This window comes from Chaetura pelagica, unplaced genomic scaffold, assembly GCF_000747805.2.
Source record: "Chaetura pelagica isolate M959 unplaced genomic scaffold, ChaPel_1.0 scaffold138, whole genome shotgun sequence".
Taxonomy (NCBI): domain Eukaryota; kingdom Metazoa; phylum Chordata; class Aves; order Apodiformes; family Apodidae; genus Chaetura; species Chaetura pelagica.
The window spans coordinates 574,702-593,451 of NW_009954215.1; positions in this window are offsets into that span (position 1 = coordinate 574,702).

Consider the following 18,750-nt stretch of genomic DNA (forward strand, 5'->3'; position numbering starts at 1 on the left):
CCTCAACAACAACAAAAAGGCCAGAGATTCTAGTACTAGAATTAATGCAGCTTGATTCCTAAAACATTACACAAATCTCATTTGTAGAGATGGATGTGACAGAAAACTTGCAGATAGTTACCTTGGAAGACAGTTCTGCTGCACTGGGGAGGTACTGTAGAAAGAAGGCCTGAGTCTGGAGTGCTTTTATATTCAACTCTTCACTACAGGGAAGAAATGTACTTTTGTTCAATAGTATTTCAGAAAGCCCACTCTCACTGACAGCACAAGTTCACCTGAGTAACCTCAGAGCCTTCCCCAGGTTTTGCAGTTACCAATTGCAGTATTTTCCACTGAATGTTTACCTAGCTCAACAATTTTTGATGCATTCATACAAAGATAAAGGAGACCAGACAGCAGTGAAAGATTTGTGTGTGCATCCCAGAGGCACAGGCTGGCCCACTGGGTCAAAAGCTATGTTGGCTAGTGATTTACTAGCCACACTAAATGCATCAGCTTTTAAAAATGACAGAAGTATTTTGGAATCTGACTTTGTAAACATTGTCACAGTTTCCACACTTATCAGAACGTACAAAGGTCTTTTGCTAGAAACTTAAGAAATATCTAAAATATTCCAAGGCTGAAAATACTACAATTCTTCAACATGCCTACCATTTTGTTTTTATGCTATACCAAATGGCTCTGTTTAGACACTTTCAATTATCACACACTTTTGAACTAAATTATTATTATACTAATTATTAATTTCTTTAGAGAACACTGAAAATTTTAAGAAAAAAATAAGAGAAATTAGCACAGAAGATACAGCCATACTGATACCAACTTAGAAACTGAGTCTCCATAATTTTACAAGGTTCAATTGTGCCAAAATTATTAAATAAGATTTGAAGTGTTATGTTTATTTTTAAGTACTTGTCTACCTCAGACCTACAGTTGTCTGGATTATTTCTGTCTACTACTTCAGTGCTGTGGGGACAGGCAAGAAGACAAGCATGCCCCAAACTGGGCATCTTTCTGCAGTCCTTCATAAACTTCCTAAGGTACACAGACTGTTTGGTGTGACTATGCACTTTATCAAAGATTTGTTAACCATTTTACCAGTGTTTTGGTGACTAAACCAGTAACTTTTTCTATGGAATCACAGTGGCCCAGTGAAATTTTTACAGTGCTCAGAATGACCCATTTACCCTTGCTGGTCTTTTTTCCTAGCGATGGTAAAGGCGATGTTTGAGTCTGGATCATAGATCAACCTCAGAGCTCCTTCAATTTCATTTTCAGTCAGGACTTCTCGAATTGTGATCTGCAGGGAGAAAAAGAAACAAAAAACAAATTACATGCCATATCCAGCATTTCACCTACACTGAGCACAACCTCTCCACTGACTAAAAACCATCATCTTGACTGAAGTTTATCTTACAGACAGGCCATCTAGATACTTTGTAGACCTAAACCAAAAGCACTCAGAGATGTCTTCCTTTTCTTTTCTGTATGTTTCCACAGCTATTCACTTGCCTTACTTTCAATTTACCCTTATCTAAGTCTAGAGTCACTGGTTCTTATTTATGGCTTCTCTGCCCTTTCTTTTTTTGATGAAACAGATGGAGCTTCACAAATCTTGTACTACAGGGTAGTTGCTTCCTCCCACAGCTGCTGGCTCCTCTGCAGCTTTATCCTCAAACTGCTAAAGAACTCTGGGGAAGCACTATCTCCCACACTTTATCAAGATGTGTTTGTCAAACTCTGTGGGAACAGTAACCGCTGATGACTTGGATGTGCTGTTCTGTGTACTACTCTCCAAAAGGGAAGGAGACATGTCAACTAATACTTCTTTCTCCCAGGGGATGAACAGGTCCAGCCTTTGTTGATTCTATCAAGTAGTTTGGAATACAAATCTGTTTCTGTTTATTCAACACTGAAACATTTTATGTATCTGTGCTACAAATGGTTTAACCAAGCCAAGGAATTCTCCAGGTATGAAGAACAGCTGCTTTCTACCAAGCCCTTTGGACTTTAGTAAGCTGTATCAGCTAGGCAGTGACAGTGAACAAGTGTCTTCCTGACATGATTAATCCTGAAATGGGGGATTTCGGGTACTTGCTGAGTCTCCTTGGAAGCAGACCACTAGCTGAGTACTTAAGTTAAACAAGAATTCAGATAAACTGGGCCAAGTAACCTCTCATCTGCACTTGTACAAACCTGGAATAATTTAACTGAGGCCACTGCAAGTGCTCTGAATTGATGCTAGTGTAACTCAGATGACAGCTCTAATCAAAGCACAAGAAAAGATGTATGGTTTATTACCTTAAGAAAGAAGGGAAGTCCCAGATGATGGAGAAGTGATACTGAATGCTTCACCTCTGCCATGAATTCAAATACACCACAGAGCTGAAAGTTTGTGTCAACATCCACAGTCACAGTTATATCTTTGTCGTGGTATTGGATTTCACAGACAGTCTTGGCTTTGTTTTCTAAATAGCAAGAAGAAAACAGTGCCGTTTTGAGGGGCCCATTTTCTAGGAATTTCAGTACTGCCTGCATAAAACCAACCCAGCCAGCTTTGGGGTTAAGACATGAATCATGACAGAGTCATCCATTCAGGATGACAAGAGCTTCAGCCTGTTGTTGGAGTGTAGATTTCTAGATGTTCTTGAACATAAAATGTCGTGAGTTAACAGAGCTTGTGTATCCATGTACAAGTGTTAAGTCAGTTCCCAATAGTAATGTGTTTTTTTGTAGCTAGAGCTGACCAGCTTAACACGGCCAACTACAGCACCTGGTAGGTAGAAGCCACTTCTAGATAAGAGTTCTGAGCTGTTCTGACCTCCAGTGACTCCCTCAGTTCCTCAGCAGACCAACACTGCTCAAACAACACAAACATAAATACCTTTCCCTTGCTTTCCTACCAGCTTTTCATATTTGGAAAAGAAAATAAGGACTGCTAAGAGATAAAAATTAGGTAAGAAATGTGCAACTTTAAAACTCTATGGAGAAGGGTCTGGCTGTCCTGAAAAGCAACTGTGGCCTGTTGTTTTTTCAGAATGCATGAAAGAAGGAGATGGTGCCACTCACACTAGTAATGGTTCAGTGCCTGTTTACCTCAATAATTCTTACTCTGTGGTGCTCTCACAGTTGGGGTTTTTTTCAACATGAATATACTCCCATGTGGGCACTGAAGGTAATTGACCACAATGTAAATCACCAGTTGAGGGATACGCAGATAGGATTTACATCAGGGCAAGTTTTGGATAGACTGACTTGTTCAGGATGGGTCTTGTCTCACTTCTGCAGATTAAACAACAAAAGCCATTTATAATTATTTTCAAAACCTACTTTAAACTACACTGGAATTAACATGGGTTTTTTTGTGCTCTGTAACAAGGTTCTTTGTGTGATATTGGAAAAGGCAGTTTATTTTATGCAGCTAAGTATCTTGAGAATCACCAGTTCTACCAGAACAGGAGGTCTTTCCTGGAATTAAAGTAACAGATGCACTGCAGCTAGTAACAGTTGAAGAATGACAAGTTTACTCATATCCAAGAAAAAAGTCTGGTTTAGGTACTACCAGCAAATTTCAGTCAGTTTGTAGCTGTTGAAGGAACAGTTGAAGCATCCTCAAAGAGCTTTTCCATAACAAGAAAGCTGCAAGGAATGACAGGTACCTACCTGACTTGTGCAAACTGAGAATTAAGCCGATTGCCTTAGGGAAGCCAGATGGCTGGAGTGCCTTGCTGCTATGTGCACCTTGGCAAAAGACACCCACATGGTGACCAACAGCATAGGAGCTTATTGTGGATGTGACTGATGTTTCTCCAGCTGCGATGTGCAAGTATCTTTCTTGAGTAGTGTTTTGCTCTTGAAAAACCACTTCTATCTAAAAAACGACATGTAGATATGTGTTCTTAAAACAACACTGAAATACTATTGAATTTTAAAACAGAAGACAAATGGAAGCAGAAGAAAGTTCTCTCTAGTCTATACTTCTGTAAAAAATCTGCCCACTAACAAAATAAACTTAGCTTTTCATTAATAATCTATGACTTCCAGCATGAAGTTCATTCAACTGAATTAATTTCAAACCACTCGAGCCTCATTGATTTATGTCAAATTCTCATTAGGTTCTCTTTTATCCCACAAAAACATGACTCCCTTCATATAGATAGGATCCTTGATCCATGCATACTGTCATTTACCAGATAGTAGGTACTCCAATAGTTCCCTGAAAATAGCACCTAAAGAAGTACTTCTTTAAGTATGAAATTCCCATTAAAGAACATGAAAACAATACTCCAATTCCCAAGGCAATGCAGAAACTCTCCTAGTTACAGTATCATCAATACACACTGTACTAACACTGATCTAAGTGGAATAATCTGATCCAGAAAAGACATTTTCTGTTTTAGTAATTCAGATTTTAGCCACTCATAGATTTAAAAAAATCAGAAAAATCTCAGCTTCCAATCCTGTATCTTACAAAATGGCAGTTTTCATTCAAGCCATGGGCTATTTCATTATAATAAAGAACAACAATATTAATGAAGAAAATCAAAAAATACTACCTGTAAACATGATGGGACTCTGGCTTGCAGCAGCCATGGCCAAGTATGATGGAAATTCCCAGTTATGTTGGTACTTGTTTCAAAATCCTGGATTTGTCCTTGGAGAACTGCTAGGTGAGCACCATAATGCACTTTAATACTAAAGCTCTTGATCACTTTCAGGTTCAAGATAGCCTGTGTACAACACAAATAAATTGTGCAAAGGCAGATTTGTAAAAGGTGAAGAGTAAGGGTTGTGCTGTAGGCTGGTGTATCTCAGATAGAAAAAAAAAAAGTCAGGTGATCATTGTGGGAGGAAAATACCATTTGGACTGTGAAATCCTATCAGTACTCACTTGTCTATAGACTTTTGTCTATACCAGATGCAGATCTATCAGACAGACTGGGTATGTGCACCTGCCCTCCCTGTGCAGTGTTTGCTGCAAGCTAAGCCACGGCTTGGGCTGGTCACCCTTTGGGAGCCAACCTCCCACCTCTCTTCATTCCTATGAAAAGCTGCAGTTCAGCAAGCTGTTCTCCCAGCCCCTTGAGAACAAACTGAGCTTCTAGACTCCCCTCAAGAACAAAGGGAGCCTCTGGACTCCCTCCACCCTGAACTTTAGGGAGAAGAAACCAAACCAACAGAGAGAGAGCAGGAAGGAGAAAGAAGAGTGAGAAAAAGCTTATTCTCCTGTATAAGTCTTGGCTTTTAAGTGAAGCAGTATTATAAAGCAACTTTGAAATCTCTGCTATGATCTTAGGCAAGATGGCATAACAATAGAAAAGGTGACAAAAAGTTAACAACTGAATGAGTAAAATTCTACTGCCCTTGACAGAGAGACAAAAATTTCACCTAAATAGCAAATGCACAGTCACATCTACACTCTCTTTTCTTTGCCATCTGACTCCTACAGCTACTGCTTCCATCATGGTGTGACTCCAGGCTGGATTAATGTCTCTCTGGTCATTGTCCGGTAACTTACCTGCAACTCAATCCTGTCTTCTATTTGCAAAGTCTTCAGTGCCTCTATGTTATGAGTAAGATTGTACTTAAGAGACAGAACATCTGACATCTGGACAAAGCTCAGTTCTTCTGTTATCTGTTCAGTCCAAATAAAGTATAACAAAAATTTACTGTGGTGCATCTCTGATACTGAGACTTCTCTGATTAACTGTAGTTATTGTACTATTACACATGAGAGTACAATTAGGAAAACTATGACAAAACTGTGGTGAAGAATTGTCTCATTTTTAGTAATTCATAACATTGTAATAGGAATATGCTGCACCAAGTGACAATACTCAATAAGAAATACTTGATCCAGTTTGCAAACAGGAGTCATGGACCATTGCTGATAAAATTTCATAATCAAATCTGTTGTTAGAAGGGATTACACAGGTGTGACTGAAAAATACTGCCTTCCTATATATATGAAGGTCTTTAAAACCAAACCAGTCTCTGCAGAATATTCATAACAGGGCCTCATGCAGGCTTTTAAGGAGAGGTTTGAGACTCTTAGTTTGGAAAACTAATACTTGCCAAATCTATTAGCTCACTTTAACCTCCATTTCACATCTCACTGATATGGAGGAGACACTTACTTGCTTGCTGTTCACACAGACGTGGATCAGTCTTTTATAGAAGTTGCTGTTTTTTTCTGATACCACATCAACTAACATCCTCATAGGAATGCCAACATCAGCAGCTCCTTTCACATTATGGGTTAGCACCGCATCCAACTCTTGTCTTTCCTGTTAATATATCACAGCAGATAGCAAAGCATATGTAGCACCCAAAGCTTGCCACAATATGCCGCTCAAAGCAGAACTTTAGCAAGTTTGTCTGTTCTGCATTTAATACTAACTAAAACAAATAGCACTAAACTTAGGGAAGTGCTCCCAAACAGCATAACCAGGAAATGGCACTTCTGGTGCCACAGCCCGTGTCCTGTTATCCTATACATCTGTTTTACTGCACATTGCAGATGCCAGATTTTCCAAGATTTTATTCTGGTATTTATTACTAAAGCTTTATTATTCATTCCCAAGAAAATCGGCTAGAGTATGTCAGTCAGTACCTTGTACATGCAGTCTAACACTCTGCATGATACTTACATCAGCAACTTTCAGTATAAGGAGTCCTTGTAATTTACTTTCATTGACAATGATCAGTGTCTGTGAATCTATGTTCATTTTATCCACCAAAACATAGCCTGAACTGTCAATTTGTACTGGTACTCCAAGATCCTGTATAAAAATAAAATTGAAAACTCACCACTTTTACACTTACATCTGTTTAGTTTATATATATATTTTAAACTATTTTAGTTTGGTTGTCAAACTGCTGAGAAACTGTAATTGTTGATAAAGCCAAAGACAACTTTGAATATTCATTATTTCTGAAGATTAAAACCCTGCAGATTTCTCAATCATGTCTTTAAAAAAAAATACATCAGAGCTAGTACAAAGCAACATTAACTGTAGGTACTGATTAATAGAAAAACTGGGCTATACCATATAAAATATACAATGATGCTCCAAAAGTAAGATGGAACATTAAAAGGAGTGTTTTTATTGTTTCTCTGCTACCATTGAAACAGGTGACTTGCAGTAGGTGCCAAGAACCTAGTTCAAGAGTAAAGCAAAAAAATACCTGAATTCAAATACCTGAATTGTTTGGCAGTTGTTTTCTATAAACATTTTCCATTGAACCTTCTTGTCAGGCTCAAAGTCCCCGTTCATTTGAAGCTCACAAGCACCTGATTTCATTCCTATTCCAATATGATATTTCAACTGGTTTTGTGCTGTGATGGACAGTTTATTTTCCCTTGGTATTTCCTTCAGTTGAGGGAGGTCATGCCTGAATTGGATTTCCAAAGTAATCTTTGGCTTGCACTCTGCTCTCACTTCAAGGCGGGCAGTCTTGCCTTCTGTTTCAAGGACACAGAGATATTCTGCTTGGCACTTGTCTTTCTGAATAGATCCTGTGAGCCGTGACTGAGCTGGAATATTGAGATCCTATAAAGATACCAAAAAAATTAAAATCCTTTGGATTATACGTACACTTTAAGAAAGTCAGTATTGAGTCTCTTTTCTTCTCCCTTTAGCATATGAGAAAGGAGATTTTATGCTATAATATCAGAGATAAAACCTACCATCTCTGCTCTGCCCTTTTCTTCCTCCCAAAAGTAACAGACCTGAGGTAAGATTTTAGGACTTCTCTAGCTACATGAAATTCTACATTTACAAAAATACAAAATGCTTATTTCTTCAGAGTAGCAAAGTTTACTGAACACCCTCTTCCTCCTTCAGACCAGACCAATCTCAATTTTCAAGTAAACTAATCTATAAAAAAATAACACGCATTTTCCTGTCATTTTTAGTTTGATATTGCTTCTTTGTATGTGAAGAAGTTAAAACTGAGGAGTTAAAAGCAAAGCATAAATGCCTATGAACACCTGGCAATAACCCCTACATTTGCAATAGCCATTCTTCCTGATGTGTGAGGCTAGATGGAAAAAACAAGGGAATTTCACAACTTCAATAAAGAAGACATATCAGAGAATATATTTTTTTGACAAATAGTTCAAACTACAACTGCTGTTCATCCTTAGAGGGCAGTCTTGGCCTGGAAAGGCAACAAGCAGCAAAGACTGAACTGATCTCAACCTGCAGAGAACAACTATGAACAAGACACATTAGACACTTATTTGCCTACTGCTGTAAGACACAAAGATGTGCCTTTAGAATGGCTTTCTAACACTCAAGTGTTGTTATTTCAGCTAAACCCCTATATGGCCTGCATTTGATCCCAAATCTCTCTTTAAAAGCCTGCAAGAACTACCTGCAGAAGTTGACATTCTGTTTCTGTTTCCAGTGTCCACTCAGCTTTATCTTGAATACAGAAATCTCCTCTAGCCTCAAGTTTGCATTTACCAGCCTGCAGCAACAAAATGCCCTCAGTGGTAGAGTCTGTGGCTGCAGATAACAGGAGAGAGTTTTCAAAAGGCAGCCCAAGCTGACTCAGCCAGTGAACTGAATGCCTGAGCACTCCTTGGAGTGTGTATCCCCGTTCACAAGAAGTGTTTATCTGCACATCCACTGTTCTGCCATCACACTGGAGGTTCATTAACAAGCCAATGTTGCAGATGTTCTGTTGAAATGAGCCCCTGAAGGCTACAGCATGAGGGAATCCCAACATCTGCAACAGAGAAGATTATACTATAAAGTACACAAGGTAAAGACACCTTCTTCCTAATTTGTTTCTAATGAATGAGAAGGCATTTCTTCCTTCTGAACTAATACAGTTTTGTACAGGACTGTACAAGACAGCTTGTTTCACAGAGAAATCAGAGTTTTGTTTGTGAAACAAAGGTATGGGAAAAATAATCCCACAATGACATTTTCATGAGTACTGTAGAGGAGAAAGTTCTTAACCCCAAAGAAAGCCTCCAAAACTTCAAACAGAAACAACATGCTTTCCACTAGATTCTAGGACAAGAATTTATTTTAATTAAAAATCTATTATTAAGCAACTATTTTATGGCAACAGCTGTACTATCTACCACTGTATCACTGCAAATTCTCATCTTCTAATAACATTCTCTCTGTAATTCAGAACTCATTGCTCTGCCAAAACAATTTTAATGACCAAAAGTGTCCTTTCCATAAGAATTAAGTGTCTGGAGACAGTTCTCTGTGACTCGTAACAATCTGAACCACCCAGTCTGTAACATCACTTAGAACACAACCCAAGCTTACCTCTGGACTGATGCACTTGTTTCTAAAATTAAGTAGCCACTCTGTTTCATTGCTTGCCCACCTTACTTCTCCATCAGCTGTTAAACTGCAAGGCCCAAGGACAATAGCAAGCATGCCCTTATGCTTGTCACTTCTCATGGCTGACACCTTCACTTGGTTCTCTCTGGCAATTCCCAGAGACTGAAGCAAAGGCAAGGAATGCTGCAAGGCAATTTCCAAGTGAGGCTGGATGTTTGTGGTGGCACGGAGTTGCAGGCTGGCAAAAATGTCATGAAAAGAAACATGTCCAAAGAAGATGACAGTTAAGTTGCTGGTAAACATGGACCCATTCAGTGAAACTCTTGCTGGAGTCTGAAAAATTACAGAAAAACTGTTAACAGGTTTGCTTTCCTGTCAGGCCATATACAGTTCTTAAACAGTATAATCACATTACCAAAAGATAAATGTTTCCCACTACCCTGACACCATTTTGTATTCATCACACATCTTTATAAATGCCTAAACAAATCGAGAGATGGCCTAAAATGTTCGCGTTCCATAATAAAAATAACAGAAAAAAACCCAACTCCACCTGTTAAAACAATTACTAATACCAGAAAAAATAGCTATTTCTTTTACTCTTCCATTTTTAATGGAATTTTAATAACTTCAATTTTTACTGTAATTAAATAGACCTCTAGCATGTGAGAATGTATTCAATTCCCCTCAGACCTCAGCAGGAGTGGCCAGTGTTGTGCAGATTGTACCCATGCTAAATGAGGGAAGAAGTGAAATCCAAGTCACCAAGTGAGAAGAAGTAAACCTCTCAGCTTGTAGAAACTCTCAGCCTGTGCCTCCTGTGGTGCCTTGTCTGGTTCATATCAGGTTGGCTGTTCAATAACAGATTAAGACCATTTAACTGAGTTCAGTTCTAACTGACAGAACATACAACTTGGAGCCTTCAGGTAGAAATATTAATGTGACTCTTGTCTTTTGCACAGTGAACCTCTTAATTTTCTGCTAGTTGTAAGCTCTTGCACTGAGCTCTGAAGCAGCACAACTTGATTATTCAGTGTAGGACACAGGAATTGTGCCTTTAAAATAGTACCCATTGGGGCCATAAGCATCCCTTACCTCTACTCTGCATCTGGTGCACAGCTGGACACTAAAGATGAAAATCTGTAACACTTGAATGCAAGTTTGTTGACAATTCTAATTCAGAATAAAAAAAACACTGCATGATGGTGAAACTGAGTGCCACCCTCCCCAGGGACTCGTACAGTTACTGATGGAGAAATAATTTGATCAATTTGAATCTGTGATTATTAAAGGGAGCAAAAATATCTGAAAGCATGTGCAAAACTTCCCAGCCTAACTCAAATCCATTCCTACATCTCTGACACCTTCCAGTACTTAGATTCCCTTAGTGGTAGTTAGAACAGTGTGTTGTTGACAGCAGAGTTTATATGAAGCCAGTACCTCAAAATAATGAAATGAGATTGCTCCATTGCAAAGGCCAGAAAGTTGTTCATTAGCAGGTTCCCCGCTGCAAGCAACCTGTTGGCATTATCAAGAAAGCACATTCAGAGCATGAAGAAAAGAAGAAGATTAAGATACAAAGGAGTGAGCTAAAAGTCTGCTTTCAGGATAAAAAGCATAAAGATACTAAAATAGAGCTTTGAGATCAAACGATAGAGACCAGTTTCAAAGAGATAAAATTTAGTGGATCTGAGCATAAATCATGTCTCCAATCTTGCATTCTGCCAAAATATTATCAGTACAGATTAAGACAGAAGAATATCATCAAACAGTAGGAAATAGTTACTTGCTGGAGAGAACTATTTTTGATACTCTGCCTTTTGATTTTGACAGGAGATAGTGCTATTTTTAACGTTTGGCTGAGAAAACAGTGTCACGGGTAGACATTCAGTGTTTCAAATGCCATCAGCTGTGTCCCTGGCTACAGAAAGAGAAATCCTTGGGGAGTGCTGAAGGTTGTATGAAAACTACTGTCGTTATTATTCACACTGCTGCCAATACCACTGCACCCACATACAGCCATGTGATCCACCTGCACACTACTTGAGCAGGATGGAAAAACTGGGACTGCAAGTCACTGTGTGAGGGCAAGCAATCACTCCAATTCCATGATATACATGTTTTGTTACCCGCCACATCTTGAAAACATGCTTCTAATTGCTAAGCAAACAATTTTTAGGCTTTCTGTACTGGCCTTGTTTAACAAATATCTCACTCCCTTCTGATCTGCTGGCTTGATCTCAAGAAGTGAATCTGAACAGTTAATAATGCACAGCAAAAACCTACATCAAATACAACTTAAAGCAGGATTTTTGCTGACCTCTAGTACACGTGGAACAATGTCAATCAGTCCTGTCACATCATGGTGAAGTGAGACAGAAATTTCCATAGCGCTGCCAGTGGTTTTCTTCTCTATTTCAATTTTGAGCTGTTCCATCTCCACTGTGGCTGTTATCCCTGCAGCAATCTTCTCTGTGAAATTCTATGTACAAAAGAAACTAAATAATGGAAAGAAACAAACAGCAACATCCCAGCAACAAGTGGCAAAGGCAGAGTGTTTCACCATGCTTAAACATCACAGCCTATGCCAGGGCAGCAGCACTGGTAAAATAAAAGTGCAAATTCATCAAGTCAATTCATTTCAAATAGAGATTTCCATTACACTAGACCTCTCACTGCTGTGTGCCAGTAATTCCTTCTGGGTCCAAAACATGTTGAGAGCACTCAGCAGCCTGGAAGATTAGAGTCCTTAGGCATACATGATTAAAGCACTGAAGCTACTAGTAAGCAGGACAAGGGAAACTGTAGCAAGTTCTCCCTCCACATACCTGTGCTTCACTGTACCACAGAGGCTGAACCCACTACAAATGTTAGTGGCTTGAGCCTTCCAGCATATGTCAGAACAAGCAAAATACTTGAACTCTTCTTTTATGGAAGGATAATTTGAGATGTAAAAAAGCTATATGTTGTTCACAGATCTAAATGAGAAACCTAAACAGACAGAAGAATGGCCAAGAAACACTGTATCAGGAACACGATCTGTGACTCTTCTGTGGGTAGAGATTTTCAAATGTCAAGTCATGCTAAACACTCTTTTAACAGACACCCAAAGAATGGCATCAGACCTAGTTAAATCCAGTAGCACATGCAATGCAGTACCTTGTCTCACTGACACTTACCTGATGGCTACAAACATTAAGTCTGCCTGTCCACTTCCCATTTACAGGGGAAAAATAAAACTGGACAAGATTCTTGTTCCTATGTGGCAAAGCACTTCACTTACATGAGAACTGAATGTAAGATCTCACTCAGTCTAGGATCAGCTCTGAGATAGCATGAGAAGAATCCAGAAAACACCTTTCTTTCACACAGTAATGTGGTACACCTCAGAAATGCAGATTCTTTTGGAATAAAGTGCACAGAAATAATCTACAGTTATCAGAAATGGTTCTGCCAGAAATTAAATGACAGGCAGACCTCTTCTTACCTCATAATAGCCAGCAGCTTCCACAGTAAAAGGGATCCCATGTTTCTTTATCTTTGAGATGTTGTGCTTTAAACTCATAGACAGCTGGGATCTAGGAGGCTCTGAGGACAGTCTGTGACCTCCAAACACAGCAGTAATCCCTTCACTGTCACTCTGTAGGGCTACAGTCATGGTGTGATTTCTTGTGCCACGGTCACACGTGGCAGTAAGAATGCCATCCAAGGGCAGTCCTATTGACAGGGAAGGAAGCAAAATCAACACTACACTTCTTTACATTGTAAATACAGCAAAGATGTATCACAGATTAAGGGAAGCCTTCTACAGTTTTTTGTAAGAAAAGACAGACCTTTTAAAAGCGTGATCATCCAGTTAGCTGCACTTAATGATAATTACAGTAAGAAAGGACATTACCTATCATATGAAAATCATTACCAAAAGATTGTCAAATCAAAATGTAGCATGCACTTTGGAAGTTAAGGATTTTTCTTCTCTTAATAAAGGATATCTATCAACGGATAGTGTCCCACTACAGTAGACAGCCATTAGAAAGTTTCAAAACAAGACTTTTCCAGTCCAAAGGGACAAAGGCATTTTGCTCACTCAGAATTACCGATAACTTCAGTTAATGAGAACCTTTAGTTTTGCTTAGGAAACAATACTCGGCATATTTTAGTCTTCACCATGATTTATTCAATGACTTTCAGTATTTCAGTTCTGGCCCAAATCAAAACAGGCATAAACCAATCAGCACACAGGAATACTGATGTACAAGATAGTTAATCTGAACTAGGTCAAAAAGTTTTTAAATAGTTTTAAAATATTTTTGCATCCATTTTATTGTATTTTCTCAACAATGTTAAAAAAAAGAGTGTTGTAAAGACTGGATAACATTTTGTCCTGATGTGAGCAAATGCAACTCATCTGTTTCCACTGCTCTGTACCTTGAGATAAATTCACCTTGACACCTTGTTACAACTCAGGAGCAAGTCAAAAGTTTTCTTCATACCTGCATTTTTTAAGAAGCTGATATTATGTGTGAAAGTCCCACTGACACTGCTGTGCTCATGACTCATGACATTGGAAAAATGTACAAATAGGGCTTTCTCATCCACCTGGAGGGTAGCTAGCCCCCTTTTCATCTCTTTACTCAGCTTCAGGTGTCCTTTCAGTTTTGCCTTCATTGGGAATGCCTGACTGCTGTTCTGAAACACAGCACAAGTGATACTGTGTATGGTGGTATTCCCAAACACATTTCTGTTCCTCAGATGGAGTCCATACAGTGTTTTATTGATCATCACATTGATGTTACCTGCAATAGGCAGAACCAATTACTGTGGAAGGAGTTATTTGGGACAGAAATAACCAGAATTTGATAAACAACATAAAAGTTAACCATTAATTAAATACCAGGAGGACATAAAAGAATTTTGATTTATTATAATAGATAATCTAGCCTAACCTAGAGAGCAAATAAGTTTATTGTTGAGAGAGAACTTCTCTGCTACTAGAAGTATCTGTGCTTAAAACAAATTACATAACAGTATTTTAAGGCAGCTGTTTCTTTTTATTCACCAAGCTGCTTGTGCCTTTAGGCCAGGGACTGTACTTCTTTTTGGAGAAGCTCACAGAAGCTACTTGTGTAACTCCAGACTAAACAATCTCTCTGCAGTGACTACTCCACCCATGGAACCATTAAAAAAAATATAAGGGCCTCAAGTAAGCCCCCCCACCTCACATTTCAGAAGACCCGCACAGGAGAGGTGCCTCCCACTATTTCCTTCAAGCAATGAAAATATAAAAATTATCAAACTATGTTAGTTCACTAAAAACTACTTTCAACACAATGACCAATGTTTCATTTTGCATGCTGAACACCACTGTCTTCTGCATTGTAAGCAGTTCAGTAAAGAATACATTAACATGAAAAAGTTTTCTTGGACAGCTGCACTTAGCCACAAAATACAAACTAAAAATGTACCATCATGGATGTTGTTTTTGCACTTCAGCAATCCACTCAGAGAAAGAAGATGTGGTAGGGCTTTTAATCCCACAAACGTGTGTTGGACTCTTCCATTTAGGGACAAAACAAACCCAACTTTCTGCTCCCTGGCTCCCACAAAATCCATGTGAAGTGTATCTTCATTAAGCTTCATCTCAGATGATATCAAAAGCCTAAAAAGACAGAGATAAAAACTGCCAGCAACATCTTATTATTATGCTTAATTCATCATTATCATGACAACTTCCTCCCCTTCAAAGAAGGACCTGTGATCACAGACTCCACACACTTTCTTGTTCCAATGTTGTATATCAGTGACTCAGATGCCTTGCAATAAGTATATGCTTTTCAGTAGATGTTTATAAAAATACAAAGTAAAACTACCCAATAGAGCTTCACAGATTAGCAGACCGATTATTCTTCAAATTCCTTGGATGCTTTTGTTAGAATGCCTAATAAAACAAAAAGATAGATTCTGTTTTCTCTACCTTGATGGAAATATTCTGCCCACAAGCTGGAACTGTATTGATTCTGGGTTTGTCAGGATTGTGTGATGGAGGAAAGCCCTCAATTCAACAAATCTGGCATTCTTCCTTTTTTCATTGCTTGCATCAACCTCCAGCAACAGCACATCCCTTCCATTGGAATGAAGGTGAAGAGAGCCATTGAAATTGTTCTCACCGTAGCTCTTTAGGGCTGCCTGGGCCTACACACAGACAAAAAGAAGCATAGAACATTAAGGAACTTAAAATCATAATACAGAATACTGACACATCAAGTTTGAGGACTAAGACTGCAGATAACAAGTTAAGCCTGGGAAAAAGGGGGACAGGGGAGCAAGGGGAAAGATGTTTTTATTTTTCATCTTTGTTTCTCACCATCTAATTCTATTTTTATTTGGCAATAAATTAATTTTGCCTAAATCAAGTCCATTTTGTCTGTGAAGGTAACAGATAAGTGATCTCCCTGTTTTTATGTCAATGCACATACCTGTCCTGTTGAGAAGGGGGAGTGAAAGAGCAACTGGGTGGGTGTCTAGCAGCCAGCCAAGCTCAACAGAACACAGGGAAAAAAGTCAATCTAGACAAAGAACCTTCTGAATTGGTAGAAGCTACAGATGACACCTGATTTTGCATATAAGCCTGTCACCATGCTAGCACTTTCAACAAAAAATTATGAACTACATTGAATTTTAAGTATGATTTAACAACTTTTGGAGTTTCCTGAATTTCAGCTAAAAGACAATCCACCTTTTCCAACTGCATGTAGCCATCTAACCAGGATAAACTCTAACAAAAGTTCACTGTTTCCCTAACAATTTACACATCTTCACTATATGCACTCAATTCCATAGCAGTTGACCATCTTTGTCATATACAAGTATGTATGCATCCCCATGCTTGAAAGTAGTGGCAAAGCAATTTAATTCCCAAGTTAAACAGCTCCCAGGTTGACATGTATTTCCCCAATGCATGCAGCAAGCAAGAGACTCAACACAGGCCTGAGTGTATCAACTCCAAAACCACAGGTTCAAGCAGCTAAACTGTAATAATCAGGGAACTGACCTGTGAAGACATGTTCTTGTTGATGGTTGCTTTTACACTCACACTGTAGTCAAAGTGTTCCAGTTTAGCCCGCCGGGAAAACAGCTCCCCACTTAGGCCCATTACTTGTGGAAACTCAAGCTATTTGACAAATAAAATGTAAACATAATCACAGCATTCCCATCAATTGCCTTATTTGATTTCATGTCTGAACTTCTAGCACAAAGGGAAGGATGCATATAAGCAAATATATGTATGAAGTATTACCAATTTTTGCCCAAAGACACTGAAAAATAAATCAAACACAGTAAAAAAAACTATGAAAAAAAAAAGCACAACGTGTTTCTTACAAAACATTATTGATACAGATTGTGATTTGATCTGCTGAGATACCTAGGGTCTTTGTCAGGGCCAGGACTTTATTAAACTAAGAAATTTACAAGCATAAACCAACTGTCAATTCTAATGACAATGCAGTAGAAAAGCCACTAAGACAAAAAATATAATGCCATAAATTAAACTCAACAATACCTGGAATGAATGAATCACATCCATGTGTAAAAGATGTCTAAAATCTGCCTCGCTGGATTTATCCTGATATCTCCCTAGAAAGCTAAGAACATCTTCCTTATTGACCTTCAAGGTAGTCTCAAGCTCATGGTTCACCTGTAGTAAGAATGTGATTAAGGGAATTGTATCAGAAATGAACCCTGTATATTATGAAAGATGAGAGAAGTCATCCCTGCATATTATGAAATATGAAAGCGATGAGAGCTATTACATTGTGGCTAAGAATGAAAAACAAGCAAAGCAGGAAAAAAACAACTTCACTTGGTAATAAAGATGAACAGACACGTAGACAAGGATGAGAAATCTGAATTAATTCCTTCCCAGTACTTGCTATTATTAATAATATTCATGCATAGTAATGTTTTAAATAATTAAGCATTATAATATACTATTACACAACCTATTCTTATATACTATTATACAAAACATTGTATTAGGGAAGCACAAACCTCATCACTACCCTCTGGACTTTCTGGTTGCAGCATTTACATGGCGAGGAACTAAAGATCTATAGCAAGTTACGTCTCCAGACAATAAACTAAGTTAACAGGTAATTTATCTCTCCTTCTAACTGAATTTATTGCAAAATTTACTCACATTTTTGTGACTTCGGGTAAAAATGCATATTTCAACATCTTTGGGGAATAACCTGTAGTTATAAGGATGCATTAAGCCAGCACAAATCTAAAAAAAGTTGGAGAGGAAATGCAAAGAATGTAAAAGATATACATTATATCACTCATTTGCTGGCTTTTTGGTATGCCAGATTAAAGGAAATTCTTGCATTACTCACATAGGGGTTTTCAAGTTGGTAACCAAGTGTCAGAGTCTGAACTGTTTCTTCCACTCCATTTATCAAAACCTTTGTTTCCAAGAAATAGTGCTTTTGCTGTTTGTCAACAGTGAACGTCTCCTGCAGAAGGAAGCTCTGCAGAGCAGGCACTTTAAAAGGATGCCTGGAACAAAACAGTAAGTGATTAAGTGAAGTGTATAAGATCTTAATAGACAATTACAAAAAGAAATCATGCAGAGTTCAGTTCAACTTGAACTCTAAAATTTTCAGTTGCAGATGCCACCAGGGTGTCAGGTACAGAAGCAAAACACATAGGACCAGGACCTCAAAGAAATTACTAGAGCATAATGATATCCTTCATACAAACTACACACATTTACCTAAATTTCTCATAAAGAGTTTCTGCCCTGGATTCAGGAAAGGCTTAGAAGAGCATGGGAAAGGGTGATGTTCTAAAATTCTGACAAAGTATATATATACACTTTATTATACCCGTATGGCCAAGGCTTCATTTCAAACAGGGACAGTGTCCAAAAGCTTTATCACAACTTTGAAAAATCTCACCTGTCAACCACATCTTTTGCTTTCTGTAGAAACCACTCCTGCATGCCAGGAATCCTGAGCAACAGATGTTCAGCCACTCCATGGCTCCTGGAGTAGTCTGCTACTTCAGAGTAATGTTATATACACTTTACTAAATATTTCTGCACATTTACGTAGTTGGATGTCTTGGAAAAACACATTCACTTTTATAAGCAGACATTGGACTGCCTCTATACATGTTGGGACCCCTCCTCATTCCTCATTTACGTATTTTGTCCATTGCTGAAAAGGCATCTGACAGATTTTTAGCTATCTCCAAGATTCAACTCGTTGACCCTACTATGCCTCAGGAAAGCTGAGATGTCCCCAGAGATGATCCAGATGTCTCAAGTCTAAGCATATATTTTTACCAAGGCCTTCAAGCTGTATTTTGATAATAGGTAAGGAAGAGAGACATTTCAGAGACAGACAATATCTAGAAGCAGTGTACTTATTCTCAG